Here is an 18,626-nt window from a genome sequence, read left to right as displayed (position 1 = left end):
GTCATCACTATATCCCAACTCCTTAGTACCACAGCTCACCCATAATAGGCTTTTAATTAAACATAAACTAAAAACATGATAAATTTCTATTCAATAGTAAAACGGCCATCATTAGTGGTTCGTACCACTAACTTTATTTTCATCAAAATAGTTTTACTACAGGACCTTTCAGCAGATTCTTCAAATGGCAAGTTACACGGAGGAGTGCAGTAGACTGACTGCATTAACGCAGCCTTCCCGTCCCCATTTCACCCATTTCTGTGTCCCAGATTTTTGTCATATAAACTTATAATCTCCCCAGCTCTGAGGTAGGGCCTGATTATGTGACATGCTTTAGCTAAATAAATGTTTTGTTTATTGTTGTATGCCACCGAAGAGTTGTGATTGTTTGTTTTATGACGTTAGCTAACTGATTCAGGGAGCTAGTTTAGTGCTCCTATATTTGGCTTGTGTGCTAAGTCTTCTGGAAAATAGCATTGACCTTTCTGCTCAAAAGCAGGAAAAGTAGAAAGTTTGTCATCTACTCCACCTAAGTCATTCCTAGCTTACAGCTTTTTGGTAAAGTTTTACATAATATGCATAATAATCTACTTTTCCACCTTGAGTATTCGGTGCCATACCAATTTTTTTTAAAAAACCTTACTTTCTCTTTAATTTGTTTTGCCAAACAAGCACAGTGAAAACTTTAGTCCGACTAATTGTACAGAAAACAGAATTTGTAAGCAGGCCATGCCTTTTTTTTTTTTTAACCTCAAAATACCTATACTGCTCCTAAAAAAATACATGTAAGCATGCTACAATACCGTGAGTGTGAAGTTGGACATGTATGCTTTCCTTTCAATTGCGGAACGGGGCTTTTCCCTAAGAACAAGATGGCTCCGAGAGAGCCAATGCTTACTTCTCACAATAAGTATCATCTTCAGAGTTAAATTATGCATAAACCGACAAAGCAGCTTTAGTGGTCCCACAAGAGTAGGGCATCACAATTCTGTTTAGGAGATGTACTGATCACGAACTTCTATAAGAATTTTTTTTTCCCTAAGCCAAGAAAAGACTCTTTGGCATGTCACCAAATAGTGCAGAAATGTCTTTGGCTTAGTGCTAATGATTATAACAGACTCTGAGCTCTTTGAAGGTGTAAGCTGGGTTTTATTTGTCTGCTTATGCCAAGTATTGAGAAGGCACTTGGTAGAAGCTACTTAATATTTGCCAAATGAATGGCTAGATGATTAAACACATTCATCTCTGAAGGCACTTCTGAAACAGCCTGGTTAACCATCATGGGAAGGGTAAAATTCAAAAGGGCAGAGAATTGAAATTAGACCCATCTATGAAGATTAGGTATTTTGCCAAGGTACTTTGCTCCGGGCCCTCTAATTTGAACAAGAATCGGTACTGTCACAACTTCCCTGTCAATTTGCACTTAGACAGGTGAGTACACTACTGTATGTACTGCTCTTGGTTAGTTTTTACTAACTGTATTCTTTATCAGGAATCATAACTGTTCCTGCCTGTATAACCAGACCAGACATTCATTCATTCATCTATTGATATGGTGAAACCTATTTGTATCCTCCACGTGTTCTCCAAGAATGTTCAGTCAATTAGAGTGTGAGAGCTTTAAACAAATAATTTTAAAACAAAATAGTAAGTGCAATACCAGAGAACACTGGAAAAAAATTTACTATTCTCTAATTTCTCTTCAGCTGGAGACAACATGAACTCCTTATAAAGGAGGTGACATTTATGCTAAAACTTAAAGAATGAAAAGGAGTTAATTTAATTCCACATTGGGTACTTAACTGTATTTTGGGATATGTGAATACCACAGTGAATAAGAAAGATAAGGTTGCTTCTCTCATGTGGCTCATTCTCTAATGATGGAGTAATAGACAAAATTACAATTACAATATACTTCATCAAATACAATGATATTAGGAAATTATCAAACCTAATAAAAGAGAAAATTGGAAGCGATGGACGGGACCTTGTCTTATTCCTCTTTCTGCTATAGAACTGATGCAGTACTTGGTACATGGTTCAAACTACAAAATCTTATTACATGAATAAATGAAGGTCACAAAATCTGTATTGCAAAATTCAAGATTCACTGACCTAGATAGGCTATGATCAGCTAACTCAGCTTTAAAAATGCCCCTCTCATATGAATCTGAAGCAATACAAATGTTAGGAGAATTTTCCCTAGAGCTTAAGCATCCATAATGTAGCAAGAAAAAAAAAAAAACTCAATAAAGTATACTGTCCCTCTGTCTGAGTGCACGTGGGGATTGAAAAGGAAAAGGTACGTGAAATGGTAATAGCTCAGTCAGAAAACAGAAGCCATTCCAGATAGTTAAAGAAGAGAGACATTAATACAGGGGATAGACTATATTGGTAATTGAAGAGCTGAAAAACTAAGCAGGGGATTGTGAAGTCACCCAGATGTTATCAACAGCAGGAAGCTTCTACCACTTACTTCTAAGAATGGAGGGAACAAGGGAGCTGGAGCCTCCTGCTGGAAGGAAATAATTCAGTATACCTGGTGGGAAGCAGACCTCACTAGAAAGTTCTCCACCCACAGCTGAAGCCACAGATGAGAATCATCTCTGCTAGAGGCAGTACCTGAAGCACAGAGAGACAGAGAGGGGGGTGAAATCCTCTGGTTCAGTGGTGTGCTGATAACCAGGCTCTCCCTCTGCAAAATAAATCCCCAATTTGTAGTATTTGCCAATTTCCATATTGTAAATACTTCCAATGTCATTGATTTCAAAGTACCAAGAATTAACAACCCACTTGAAAAATTAATGAGGATTTCACAATCTGTTCTTGCAGCCAGTATCGAGTGGTTTCAGCACACTGCTGGGGCTTCTTCCTGCGCTTCTACCAGAGCTTCCTTCCCTGAAGCCAGGGGAAGAGGCAGCCTGAAAAAAATGTATAAAACATTCACGGGACCTGGACACAGCATTCACAGAGATTATCATGTTATGCTCTAAGGAGCGCTATTCCCACTTTATTCTTTGTGAATTTTGCCCCTGGAGTTCACCTTTCTGCTCTACATGTGCTCAACACAAAAAACACTTCTATGTTTTCTGGATGCAGGATCCATCGAAAAATATACAAATAAAAGTAAGCTTTAGAGGAAAGCTTTGCACTAGAATTATATCAATAAGGATTCATCAAGGTTCAGAGAGTGTAGGAAGCAGGTGATTTTTTTCTGACCACTGTAACTGCTAAAGTGGAATTCCACTTTTATGCCCTAAGGAAAATACTCAGATTTTATAGCTACAGAGGCTGTTTAATGGTGTTACATATGGACTTTCAGGATGCCCATGATTTATGCACTGTAGGAAAGGCTTTTCAGATTTAACTCAATCTCAAGTTATTCTTTCCACCAAAAGCAACAAGGGTATAAAACCACCCTGTGACTGTCACAGCCTGGCAAAAAAATTACATTAAGTTGAGACATGATTCATCCCATCTCCAGTGTTTTGTTTTTTTTTTTTAAGGTAAAAGCTTGTCTTTGATTGCTATTTATGTTTATACCAAACATTCCTTCTGGATTTTTCTTTAGACTTTCAGTAGTCTATGTCATGTATATTTAATCTCTCAGGAAGTCTCCAAATATGTGTCAGTGAGATTGTCCCTGCTCTTCATTCACTTACTCTAAAAAAAAAAAAATTTTGTCTGAAATTAAAGTGGTAATGGATTCAGTTTGGAGAAGGGTTTGTCTTCAAACAGTTGGGATCTGAAAACAAGTACTACCATTGATTTTGTTTTTAATAGCCATCATTTTCCCCAGACTTCCCCTGGGAAAGGATTTGAAAGGAGTCAAGGTTTTCCACTTATATTAGAGTGAGCAGTTCAGTTCAGCTCTGTTTTTATGTCTTGGAGCTATCTGGGGGATTACTTTTATGCTAGCCTAAAATGTTCATTATTAAGACAATGGGTTAGTTTTTTACATTATCATAGGCATACTACTTTCAATAAATATTTATTAATGTTCCTATCTTAGAGAATGTGTAAAAGAAAAATAATAGATATACAAAGATTTTTCTGAGATCAGTTTGATGGAAGTGGATTGCTATGGGATCCAAATTCCCATGCGTGACTAACAATGCAATCCTCACAACTCCATAATAGACACTGGAAAGCTGAGCAAGAAAAACCTTCTGGAAACATAGGAGTTGGAGGTAGATAATATATTTTTAGATGGCAAATTTGTTCATCTAGTAATTTAAAATAATCAAAAGACATGAAAATGTTAACATTTGCTTTAGAGTCTTAAAAGCCAATCATTTGAGACTAAGGTTTGGAAGAGGACTTAAAAATTTAGATGTTCTTATAGGGGAGCAAAATTTGCCAACCCAAAATGTGTCTCTTTGGCATGAGGATTAACTTAGGCTGATTTTTTTTTGCGGTACGCAGGCCTCCCACTGCTGTGGCCTCTCCCGTTGCAGAGCACAGGCTCCGGACATGCAGGCTCAGCGGCCATGGCTCACGGGTCCAGCCGCTCCACGGCATGTGGGATTCTCCCGGACCGGGGCACGAACCCGTGTCCCCTGCATCGGCAGGCAGACTCTCAACCACTGCACCACCAGGGAAGCCGTAGGCTGATTATTTTTTAAAAATAGCAGACTCAGAAAGTTTTTCTTTTTACCACCCCCCCATTTGCCTAAAAATTTGAATAACGGACCTGTTCCCAGAATAGAGCTAGCACCAGTGATATCTACAAAAATTATGGGGCAGATGTGATAGGGGGAAACTTAGAAGAGTCTAGAGATCAGAGTCCACTCTGTGTCCCATTTTCTCTGCATGGCTAAGCAAACATTTATTTACCAATCATTTGCTTGTCCGTCTCCATGTGAATTGCCTTCCTCCCCTTTGAAGTCCCAAACCCCTATCCCCAACATCCTTTTTTGTCTTTAGTTGAAGATGGTATTTAAGTTGAGGGCTTTGGCCATTTTGTTAAGTTACTCAGTTTTCCTGTTTCTCTCCCATGTGTACATGTAATTAAAATTTTGTTTGATTTTTTCCTGTTAATCTGTCTCATGTCAACATAACTCTTAAGTGAGACAAAGGAACCTAGAAAGATAAAGGAAAATTCCTTCTTCCTTGACATTCTGATAGAAGATCTACTCACAATACTTGCACTTCTGTTTTCTGCTTTGAATAAGTTATTTTCTACCTAACGAACCACTATAGTTCCCAAATTGTACATCAAGTGCCCAGAATAGACCTTTGATGGGGAGATGTATGTGTGTGTGTGTGTGTGTGTGTGTGTGTGTGTGTGCACATATCCATTTGTTAGGTAATGTGCATGACCGTGCTCATTTGCTTTTTTCCCCTCTAGGAATTCTTTAACTTTAGATGTTCTGAGGCAAGCTTTGTCAGCAATTTTCTATGAAACCCTAAATAATTAACTTAATATACTTACATTTTAGTTAACTTATTTACAAAAGGGAAAAATAATATTGATGTAGATAACACTTTTACTTAGAGAAATTATCAACAAAATTATTTTCTAGCTATCTGAGAAAACAAATTAAATTAGTGTCCATTCAGAGTTTTTCAGAGACTTTCAAATCATATAACTCTCCAGAGTAACTAAGTCTTGACTTAGGCAAATGATAAAACTAAAGTAATTTTTTAAATGATTCATTCCTATAATTTATGTAGCTTATATACTGAAAACATTAGACCAATCATCAAGTAGATAAATTATTATTGTTAGGAGTATGTTATGGAGTGGACTTCCCTGGCAGTCCAGTGGTTAAGACTCTACACGTCCAATGTAGGGGGCATGGGTTCAATCCCTGGTTGGGGAACTAAGATCTCACATGCTGTACAGTGAGGCCAAAAAAGAAAAAAAAAAGTAAAGAGTATGTTATGAAGCGTATGTATGTTTGTTATGTAACACGACAAATGTAATTATTGAAAAAGATTCTATACCCCACCCATGATATTTTGTTTTCAATTAAATTATGTATATTTCCATTGCTGTCCTTGTATTTTTTCTACTGTTATTTTTCCCCCCAAAAGAATCACATTTGTATGCAGTTGCAATTACTATTGGAGTTATTCTGAAATTTAATTCTAAACATATGCAGGTAATATTACAACCACCATTTACTGAATTAAAACTGCTTTTTTCTGATGTACAACATCCCACAAATCTCCATTGCAAAGAAATTCCCACAAGTGCAGCAAGGTAAAAATTCAAGTAAAATTTTATCTTTCTTTCAGGTCAACAGCTTTACTATTATTCTCATTCTACATCTCTCTTTTAGGTGGGAATTTTTAATACACCTAATCATACATTTATACTTTTCTCAGGTTTTCCTTTTTTAACTTTGTGTATTTGTGTTCTCTTTCAAGGCACTAGTCACCATGTCACACAGTAAGTAAACTTCAGATACTTATGTAGACATATACGGTTGGGAATTATTTTCCAAGGATTGGTAGAGGAGTTTCCCTGCAGGGTTTGATTTATTATTTGCTGTTAATGAATAAATAATGCAACAAAATCATGAAAAACTTAAAATTTGTATGTCAAAATAAGTTGCCATTAAAAAAGTCCAAACCTTCCTTTGTAAAAGACTAACTGCTGGGCTTCTCTGGTGGTGCAATGGTTAAGAATCTGCCTGCCATTGCAGGGGACATGGGTTCAAGCCCTGGTCCGGGAAGATCCCACATGCCACGGAGCAGCTAAGCCCATGCGCCGCAACTACTGAGCCCGCATGCCACAACTACTGAAGCCCGTGCACCTAGAGCCCGTGCTCCACAATAAGAGAAGCCACAACAATGAGAAGCCCACACACCGCAATGAAGAGTAGCCCCCGCGTGCTGCAACCAGAGAAAGCCCGCGCACAGCAATGAAGACCCAATACAGATAAAAATAAATTAATTAAATAAAATTTTTTAAAAGATTAAAAAAAAATCTTGACCAATACAGATACTAATTAAAATGCAATTAAAAAAAATAAGACTAACTTCTACTTTGTATAAAAATCTGTAAAATACCAGAGGCTATATGAAAATCCCCACAGTGCTTTCTGAGAGACAGACTTAAGCATAGCAATTATTGCATTGTCAGTGGTTACAGTGCAGTTAACCTCTCTTTGATATGTCCTTAGGCACAGAAGGAAAATTGACATAACCAAGATTTTAATGTTTTTCTTCCTTTCTTACCTAACATCTTTGCACTAATAACTTTATAGTATGGGAGCTATAGTTTTTTTTCTTTTTTAAAAGCAGAGGAAATGGGTAATATTAAGCATATTTAACAATCCATTCAATATGGATAATGCTTAATCAGAATGTTGCCAAACTACAGAATGGATCCTGTCTGTAAATAACTCGTACAAATCAGCTGAATAGCAGCCTTGACACAGGCTCATGGTCGAAGAAATTTCCAGAAACACAGAAAGTTTCTGTTCTTTATTCCTTGTCATTATCTATAAGTGTGTTCCTGATATTTGGTGTTTTAATAGCTAGACTGTGTGTGTGTGTGTGTGTGTGTGTGTGTGTGTGTGTGTGTGTGTGTGTGTGTGTATATATATATATATATATATATATATATAGTCTTAACAATATTTTTATAAAGCAGCCATACAGTGAAGAATTACTAGGCCCAAATAGAAGGAAAATTGAGGACTAAGGGAAGAAAGCTGGTTTGGAATCTGCTTTTGTCTCAAGAGGATTTGTAGCTTCAGGAAAATTACCATATTTGTTTTGTCAGCTTCACAAAAAAAGGGGGGACAGAAATCAAAGCCTGGCATGTATAAGGTGGAAAGCTGAATAGACTATACTCTTAAGGTGAGGATGAATCAGAAATAGTGTATCCCACATGGATTTATACTCAGATTTTAATCTTCCATGTTCTTCAGGGATATTTTAAACCTTGAAAATGTATTAAAGTAGTACTGGAGGCTGTGACCATGGTCTTCTAGCAGAAACAAATGTCAATCTTCTCTGGAGAAAAGTATTTCCATTATAGACTTCATTTTATTTCTGAAAAGATTTTTATCAAATACATTGTGCAACACACAGACAGTGATGATGATTCACACAGGGAAAGTAAACTTTATGAGCATTAACCAGAAAAAATAACAAACAAGAGCAACAAATCTGCATAGAAGTCAGATTTGGGAAATATTCAGCCCAGATTATACAATAATTATACATCTACATTTAAAGAACTAAGACAGTGACTATAAAACTATAAGCTATAAGAAATGACATCAAAGATTTGAAAACAAAATACATTTTCTAGTTATTGGAATAAATAACTAACTAGACAAGTTGTAAAGGGAAACTAGATACAGTTAGGGAGAGAATTACTGAATTGAAGGATAAATTAGAATAAAATATTTTGAGACAAAAATTTGGAAAATAAAGAGGGAGGGTAAAAGAGAGACTACTGTGAGAAAGTCAAACATAAGTTTAATCAGAATCCAGAAGAAGAGAATGAGGATCAAATAAAGGCATTATTTAAGGAGAAAATAGTTGAAAATTTTAAAAAACTAATTAAAGACATCACTACAAATATTCAAAAAGCTCCAAGAAATCCCAAGCAGATTAAGTAAATTAAACAGTAAATTTACTTAATATATAATGGATTATATTAAATATAAGTGTACTACATATATAATGAATTATATTAAATATAAGTGTACTACATATTCTAGATGAGTTACAGATTGCCAAACTGGATTATGAAAAAGGAAGATATAAAACAGAAGAATGCAGAAAGATTAAAAGTTAAAGGATAGAAAAAGAAATACCATGAAAATCCTAATAAAAAGGAGCTGGAATAGTGTCAGGGAAGATAGATCTTATGGAGAAATACTGGTAGAATTAAAAGTCACTTCATAATGATGAACAGGAATCAATCAACCTAGAAGTTACCTCAATTTTAGATTTGCATGCAATAATAGTATAGCCTTAACATATATCAATCACAATTGATAGATACATAGAGACAAATGTACCATTATGTGGATGATTTTCATATACCTCTCTCAATAACTGGTAGGAAAATCAGACAAAAAGGCAATTAAGTATATAGAAAATTTGAACAGCATAACTAGCAATGTGTACTTCAGGAACATTGCTAAAAGTTGAGCATGTATCAGGTCAAAAAACAATTATCAACAACATCAAAGTATTGAAAATTACATAGAGTATGTTCTAAACTAGGACATAGCAGAAAACCCTATGAATTTAGAAATTAAAAAGACTCATGATGCTATTTCTATTGCCTCTGACTAGTCAAGGCAATTAACATTGGAAAACCCACAACTATCAGGGACTTAACAAATTTTTTGTTAAATAGCAGAAAATCCTGATAAGTTTAGAAATTTTAAACTTTAAAATTTTAAATTTTTTACTTTTAAATAACCCAGTGGATAAAAAAGTAATTGCTATGGAAATTAGAAAACATTTGAAACTTAAAAATAATGAAAACTACAGGCCTTGATTCAGTATTTTTTTATTTGGCACAATGACATTCATTCTTTTTTTTTTTTTTTTTTAATCCCTCACATTCCCTGATGTTTCAGTATCTCCAAGTAATGGAGAGTGCACTGTCTTAAATGATATATTCTGTGTTCCTCTCTTCTCACATCTAAACTATCTCTAAATTTTGTCTATCTTTTAAGTGATCCTTAAATCTGCCCCCCAAATCTGCCCACTTCTCTTCATCCTCACTGCCATTCTCCTAATTCAGGCCACCATTATCACCTCTCTCCTGAATTACTGCAACAGTTTCCTATATGGTCTCTCTGACCCCGTGTTGTCCATCACCAACCAGACTGATATTTCTAAAATTAAACCTAGTCATGTCACTTCCCTGCTTTTCAAAGAAGAGAAAAGAAAGCAAAAAAGCATGTTGGCTTCCCATTTCCCATGGGATATAAAACATCTTTAATCTGTTTTGAAAGATTTAGAAAATTCCCTCAATCCATTTACCTCTCCACCTTCATCTCTCACCATTATTCTCCTTAAGCTCTAAGCTTTAACCATCAAAATATTTAAATTTATCTTACTATACCATGTCTCTGAGTACTTGTATTTTCTGCACTTTCTGACAGCAACTCTTCTCCTAACGCATCCCCTTTCACTTGACTAGTACATAATCATTCTTTAAATCTTGGTTTACACTTCACTGCCTTTGAGGACCCATCCTTTACCTACTGAGCCTAGCTTAGGTGTCTTTGCTATGTATTCTCATAACATACCCTAACCTACCCTATCATAGCACTTCATAGACCATGTATTGAAAATATTTTCTTACTGGTCTGTATTTGCCCACTTGACTGTAATCACAAAAAGGCCAAGATTTTATCTAGTTAATATTATAATCCCAGTACCTAGTACTATATCAAAAGATTGGATCAAAGGTAATACTTAGCTATATTATTTTTGAAAATAAAATTTCAAGTTTTTCAATAAAAGGCAAAAACTCTCAGATTAGACTGTACAATTGTACAATTTCTATTGACCTGAATCCAATTCACTGACACTTTCTTATGCTATCTCAAATCTACTATTCGCCCCCTCTAGTGAATTATTAAACACGATTTAGCAAATTTTCAGTAAAAATAATGCATTATGACCAAGTTAGATTTATTTCAGCAATGCAAGGGTATTTCCTTCTGTCTCCCTCGCTCCTCCCACTAAAATGTAAGCTCTTTTAGGTCAATGATCTTTGTTTTATAGACTGATGACCCGAGAATTGTAGAATAGGGTCTGCCACAATCTAGGAGCTCAATAAATACTTTTGAGTGGATGGAAGAGTAAGTGAATGCTGTGCAATATCATGAAAGTCAATAAAAAATAAAGAAAATATATTGGCATTGCAGATGACAGTCAAGTAAACTGATATTTATGTAGTTTGACCTTATAATGCCATTTATACATATTTTTATATATTTATTTAGCTATACCTTTTTTTGGGGTATTTTGGCCTCACGGCTTGCAGGATCGTAGTTCCCTGACCAGGGATTGAGCCCAGGGCCTTAGCAGTGAAAGCACTGAGTCCTAACCTCTGGACCACCAGGGAATTCCCAGTTTTAGCTATATCTTTTGAGAGAGAAAGAGAAGGAGGAAGAAACCAACATGGTGGTATGGGATTATTATCTCTGTTATATTTATTTCTCTTTTAAAATTTTTCTTAAATTAGCATATAACTTTTATAATCAGGGAAGTGTAAATATTAACTCTCACCTCCACTAGCAATGCCTATCTGATCACTCAGTCTGATGGAAATCCTCATTTTCTCTGCATACCTGCAGACATTTAAACCACTGTGAGCTGGTTAATCTAGCCCTGCAGACTGTTAGCTCTTTGAGGAAAACGGTCTTCCCTTATTTTTGTGTGTCCTCACTATTCTGTACAGGACTTCATTACATAAGCAAGCCTCTGTCTCTTGATAATATGTTTTCATTTCTCCAGCAGATGAACCAGTACAATTTTAGAGCTTTCTTTTATTTTTTTTTAAATTTTGCTACCTCACTTAACAAATAAATATTTATTTTTATATTCCCAAATTCTGATCCTTGAATTACTCATGAAATCCCATATTTTTATGTCTTCTCAGTAAGGCATAAATTAGCTGATATGGATATTTTTTTGTCACTCAGATAAATCTCTTATTATAATAATTTGAATTTTATAACAAAAGCAATACATATTCATTGCAGGGAAAAAAGCAAATGTGTTCCACTTTGAAAAGAAAAATCACTGTTAATATTTTTGCATTTGTTCCTCCACATTTTTCCTGTCATAGAATTAGATGGATATTGATGCTTATTTAGTTAGTTATTGCAAAGTTAGAATCATAAACCTGATTTTCCTATCAACAATATTTAAGAGTAAATTTTCCCATGTCAATTACACATTTTTATAATATCATTTTAATGTCTCTATAGTGTTCCATATTATGTTAAACATTAATATTTTGTTTATGTTTTTACTCTTCTGAACAACGCAGTTTTGTACATACTTGCTTATACATATTCTTAATTGTTTCCTTAGAAAATATTCCTAAAAATGAAATTATTGATTACAATGGATAGGGATGTTTTAAATCTTTTTCCTAATGAATAGTTAGATCATTAAAAGTATTGCGTTATCGCGTCCTTTGACCAATGCTCTCATTTTCAGCGTTGGTAGAAAATACTGATCATTTTTAACACCTTTGTGAGCTTATTGGTGAGACCTAAATTTTGATATTTAGATTCTCTTTTGAATGAGCAATATTAAGTGCCTTTTAAATTACTCAAAATCTAGTCAGAGCAAGTCAGAAAACATCACAAATAGTTTCAACAATCAAATATGGTCTGTTGATATGTAAGAGGTGGTAGGTCCACATGAAGAGCTCTGAAATAAATCACAATTACTTGGTGCTGTAAGTGTGTCCACTAAGTGTAGGAGCACAATTAGGTGCCTAATTATACGGAAAAATGTAATCTCATCCCAGGCAGGAGCCTAAGCCAAAAACCTGTTCCTACTTGAGCCATTGTGTTCTACATAACCCTGGGACTCTACAATGGTTTCAGTGCTTTGCAGACTTTCCACAAATTTGTCCCAGTTTTTACTTTACATCTCTGTCCTTCATGCCCAAGCTCTCTCATCCTCTCTGCCATATTATCTTCATTAAATTCCCTTTGTAAATTTTCTTGGTTTATTTCAGACCATCTGTTCACCTAAGTTGCCCACAAACTTGCGTAGTCAAACCCTGCCAAAAAACAGCATTCAAAATTTGACTTCCACCCTGAGACACCTTTATGATTAAGAAACCAGAAGTGTTTGGCAGAAGATTCCAGCTCTCAACAATCCTTCCCACAAAAGGCTACAATTAAACAAAACTCTTTCCTCTGTTTAACCTATAACCACAAAGCTGTATCTTTAAAAGATTCATGAAAGTATAGAAGACACAGAAAACATAGAACCATATGTTTGCCACTTTATTTTTAGCCAATGTGAAAAGCTATAGCCTGGACAAAAAAGTTTTAATTTGGGAAGGATATATGGTGCCCATGGTCACCTAACCCCAAGGAATCAATGAAGATTATTTCCTAGTAGAGCCCATGAGGAGTTTTTGCAGGGGAGGGAGTGATGGAAAGAGTTAAAGGACCAAAAGCATTTAGTCACTTAAATCTATCTAATAACTCCATTTTATCATCTATTTTCATTTTAATTTCACTATATAATCTAATCTGAGATAATGCAATACTATGCTTGAAAATATTTTATTAAACAACGTATCATATGCCATTGTAACAAAAATATGCATATAAATTGAAATTCTCCATTTTATTTTGACTTCATAAGATCATGAAGCTCTAAGTTAAAAAAAATAGAAAAAGTGTTATTTTAAGAGTCCAGTTAAATCAGGGTATAACCATATAGTGGGATACTACGCAGCTTAAAAATCAATGGTGACTCTCTATGTCTCTATAGACTAATATAGAGCATATCCTAAGGTATGTCAAGTAAAAAGCAAGGAACGGAATAATGTGTTAAACAGAGAGTAAAAGAATTTATATGCAGATTTGATTTCTTAAGCAAAAAAAAAATACCCTCTAAAATATTATTAAGAAAATAAGAAGTCATCACATACAATGGGGGTAGAGTTGAGATGAGACAAGGGTGGTTGAAGAATGTTCACTAAATAACAATTACTTCTGCGTTTTGAAACTTTGAATATTTGCCGTACATACATTTGTGTGTATGTGTGTGTGTGTGTGAGAGAGATTATTACTAATATATCATGGCAAAACACTCTGAAATATTATAAATTTTGATAAATAATTAATAACCAAAAATACATTTCAATGAAAATGTGTCACTTAATGAGATGAATGGGGCTGGATTTTTCCAATTAAATTACATATGTATGAATTAATATTATTTACCACTACAATGTAACAGAAATAATTCTACTCCTACCCTATTTTTCATGATATAGTTCATTTCTGAGAAACCTTCTATGCAATACAGCAAGTAGATGGGAGAAGGAATTTTGTATGGCCATTGCACCCTTTTTAAAAACAATCTTTTTCTAAGTTTTATGCCAAAAATCCTATAGTGAACTATCATAAAAATTAAGCTTAATTATCAGATAATAAATGAATTAACTCCTCCTTTTACTTTGTTTAAAGCCAATAACTGGACAACATCTAATTTGCAAAATGATTTGTTACCTGGACTCTAATAATAATGTCATTAACTGTTTCAATTTTGTAGAAGCCTATAAAGATGCTGTAAAGAGTCATCAAGACCATTATTGATACCTTTAATCTTTTACTTAAGGCACTTTTTGAACACTAAGAAAGAGTTGAGGAAATAAAATTATTGTTAATGTCAATAACTTTTCCACTGTAAGTTTTCTTTTTTTTTTTTTTTGCGGTACGCGGGCCTCTCACTGTTGTGGCCTCCCCCATTGCGGAGCACAGGCTCCGGACGCGCAGGCTCAGCGGCCATGGCTCACGGGCCCAGCCGCTCCGCGGCATGTGGGATCTTCCCAGACCGGGGCACGAACCCGTGTCCCCTGCATCGGCAGGCGGACTCTCAACCACTGCGCCACCAGGGAAGCCCTCCACTGTAATATTTTTAATGAAATAGTTTTATCTTTTCCCATGTTTTCAATAAATGTTCTTTAAAACCTTGAAGCTGCAGATTTAGTTTATTTAATTTACTTAAATGTCTTAGCAGAGGCTTCCGTGAAGAGTAAGACGCGGAGATCACCTTCCTCCCCACAGATACACCAGAAATACATCTACACGTGGAACTGCTCCTACAGAACACCCACTGAACGCTGGCAGAAGACCTCAGACCTCCCAAAAGGCAAGAAACTCCCCACGTACCTGGGTAGGGCAAAAGAAAAAAGAATAAACAGAGACAAAAGGATAGGGACGGGACCTGCACCAGTGGGAGGGAGCTGTGAAGGAGGAAAGATTTCCACACACTGGAAGCCCCTTCGCGGGCGCAGACTGCGGGTGGCGGAGGGGGAAAGCTTCGGTGCCGCGGAGGAGAGCGCAGCAACAGGGGTATGGAGGGCAAAGCGAGGAGATTCCCGCACAGAGTATCAGGGCCGACCGGCACTCACCAGCCTGAGAGGCTTGTCTGCTCACCCGCCGGGGCGGGCGGGGCTGGGAGCTGAGGCTTGGGTTTCGGTCGGATCGCAGGGAGAGGACTGGGGTTGGCAGCGTGAACACAGCCTGCAGGGGGTTAGTGCGCCGCGGCTAGCCAGGAGGGAGTCCGGGGAAAAGTCTGGACCTGCCGAAGAGGCAAGAGACTTTTTCTTACCTCTTTGTTTCCTGGTGCGCGAGGAGAGGGGATTAAGAGCGCTGCTTAAAGCAGCTCCAGAGACGGGCGCGAGCCGCGGCTAAAAGCGCAGACCTCAGAGACGGGCATGAGACGTTAAGGCTGCTGCTGCCGCCACCAAGAAGCCTGTGTGCGAGCACAGGTCACTATCCACACCTCCCTGGGAGCCTGTGCAGCCCGCCACTGCCAGGGTCCCGGGATCCAGGGACAACTCCCCCGGGAGAACGCACAGCGCGCCTCAGGCTGGTGCAACGTCACGCCGGCCTCTGCCGCTGCAGGCTCGCCCCGCCTCCGTGCCCCTCCCTCCCCCAGGGCCTGAGTGAGCCGGAGCCCCCGCATCTGTGGCTCCTTTAACCCCGTCCTGTCTGAGCGAAGAACAGACGCCCTCCGGCGACCTACACGCAGAGGCGGGGCCAAATGCAAAGCTGAGCCCCTGGGAGCTGTGAGAACAAAGAAGAGAACGGGAAATCCCGCCCAGCAGCCTCAGAAGCAGCGGATTAAAGCTCCACAATCAACTTGATGTACCCCACATCTGTGGAATACATGAATAGACAACGAATCATCCCAAATTGAGGAGGTGGACTTTGAAACAAAATTTATGATTTTTTCCCCTTTTCCTCTTTTTGTGAGTGTGTATGTGTATGCTTCTATGTGAGATTTTGTCTGTATAGCTTTGCTTCCACCATTTGTCCTAGGGTTCTATCCGTCCGTTTTTTTTTTTTTTTTTTAATTTTTTTTCTTAATATTTATTTTTTTATTTTAATAACTTTATTATATTTTATCTTACTTTATTTTATTTTACTTTATCTTCTTTCTTTCTTTCTTTCCTTCCTTCCCTCCTTCCTTCCTTCCTTCCTCCCTCCCTCCCTCCCTCCCTTCTTTCTTTCTTTCTTTCTTTCTACTTCTACTAATTCTTTCTTTCTACTTTTTCTCCCTTTTATTCTGAGCCATGTGGATGAAAGGCTCTTGGTGCTGCAGTCAGGACTCAGTGCTGTGCCTCTGAGGTGGGAGAGCCAACTTTAGGACACTGGTGCACAAGAGACCTCCCAGCTCCACATAATATCAAACGGCAAAAATCTCCCACAGATTTCCATCTCAACACCAGCACCCAGCTCCACTCAACGACCAGCAAGCTACAGTGCTGGACACCCTATGCCAAACAACTAGCAAGACAGGAACACAACCCCACCCATTAGCAGAGAGGCTGCCTAAAATCATAAAAAGGCCACAGACACCCCAAAACACACCACCAGACGTGGACCTGCCCACCAGAAAGACAAGATCCAGCCTCATCCACCAGAACACAGGCACTAGTCCCCTCCACCAGGAAGCCTACACAACCCACTGAACCAACCTTAGCCACTGGGGACAGACACCAAAAACGGGAACTACAAACCTGCAGCCTGCAAAAAGGAGACCCCAAACACAGTAAGATAAGCAAAATGAGAAGACAGAAAAACACACAGCAGATGAAGGAGCAAGACAAAAGCCCACCAGACCTAACAAATGAAGAGGAAATAGGCAGTCTACCTGAAAAAGAATTCAGAATAATGATAGTAAAGATGATCCAAAATCTTGGAAATAGAATAGACAAAATGCAAGAAACATTTAACAAGGACCTAGAAGAACTAAAGATGAAACAAACAACAATGAACAACACAATAAATGAAATTAAAAATACTCTAGATGGGATCAATAGCAGAATAACTGAGGAAGAAGAACGGATAAGTGACCTGGAAGATAAAATAGTGGAAATAACTACTGCAGAGCAGAATAAAGAAAAAAGAATGAAAAGAACTGAGGACAGTCTCAGAGACCTCTGGGACAACATTAAACGAACCAACATTCGAATTGTAGGGGTTCCAGAAGAAGAAGAGAAAAAGAAAGGGACTGAGAAAGTATTTGAAGAGATTATAGTTGAAAACTTCCCTAATATGGGAAAGGAAATAGTTCAGCAAGTCCAGGAAGCAGAGAGAGTCCAATACAGGATAAATCCAAGGAGAAATATGCAAGACACATATTAATCAAACTTTCAAAAATTAAATACAAAGAAAACATATTAACAGCAGCAAGGGAAAAACAACAAATAACACACAAGGGAATCCCCATAAGGTTAACAGTTGATCTTTCAGCAGAAACTCTGTGAGCCAGAAGGGACTGGCAGGACATATCTAAAGTGATGAAGGAGAAAAACCTGCAACAAAGATTACTCTACCCAGCAAGGATCTCCTTCAGATTTGATGGAGAAATTAAAACCTTTACAGACAAGCAAAAGCTGAGAGAGTTCAGCACCACCAAAGCAGGTTTACAACAACTGCTAAAGGAACTTCTCTAGGCAAGGAACACAAGAGAAGGAAAAGACCTACAATAACGAACCCAAAGCAATTAAGAAAATGGGACTAGGAACATACATATTGATAATTACCTTAAATGTAAATGGACTAAATGCTCCCACCAAAAGACACAGATTGGCTGAATGGATACAAAAACAAGACCCATATATTTGCTGTCTGCAAGAGACCCACTTCAGACCTAGAGACACATACAGACTGAAAGTAAGAGGATGGAAAAAGATATTTCATGCAAGTGGAAACCAAAAGAAAGCTGGAGTAGCAATTCTCATATCAGACAAAATAGACTTTAAAATAAAGACTATTAGAAGAGACAAGGACACTACATAATGATCAAGGGATTGATCCAAGAAGATATAACAGTTGTAAATATTTATGCACCCAACATAGGAGCACCTCAATACATAAGACAAATACTAACAGCCATAAAAGGGGAAATCGACAGTAACACATTCATAGTAGGGGACTTTAACACCCCACTTTCACCAATGGACAGATCATCCAAAATGAAAATAAATAAGGAAACACAAGCTTTAAATGATACATCAAACAAGATGGACTTAATTGATATTTATAGGAAATTCCATCCAAAAACAGCAGAATACACATTCTTCTCCAGTGCTCATGGATCATTCTCCAGGATAGATCATATCTTGGGTCACAAATCAAGCCTTGGTAAATTTAAGAAAATTGAAATTGTATCAAGTATCTTTTCCGACCACAATGCTATAAGACTAGATATCAATTACAGGAAAAGATCTGTAAAAAATACAAACACATGGAGGCTAAACAATACACTACTTAATAACGAAGTGATCACTGAAGAAATCAAAGAGGAAATTAAAAATACCTAGAAACAAATGACAATGGAGACACGATGACCCTAAATCTATGGGATGCAGCAAAAGCAGTTCTAAGAAGGAAGTTTATAGCAATACAATCCTA

The sequence above is a fragment of the Monodon monoceros genome, unplaced genomic scaffold (genome assembly GCF_005190385.1).
Source record: "Monodon monoceros isolate NGI ecotype Baffin Bay Population unplaced genomic scaffold, NGI_Narwhal_1 Super_Scaffold_14, whole genome shotgun sequence".
NCBI classification, from domain to species: domain Eukaryota; kingdom Metazoa; phylum Chordata; class Mammalia; order Artiodactyla; family Monodontidae; genus Monodon; species Monodon monoceros.
This window is presented reverse-complemented; position numbering follows the sequence as displayed.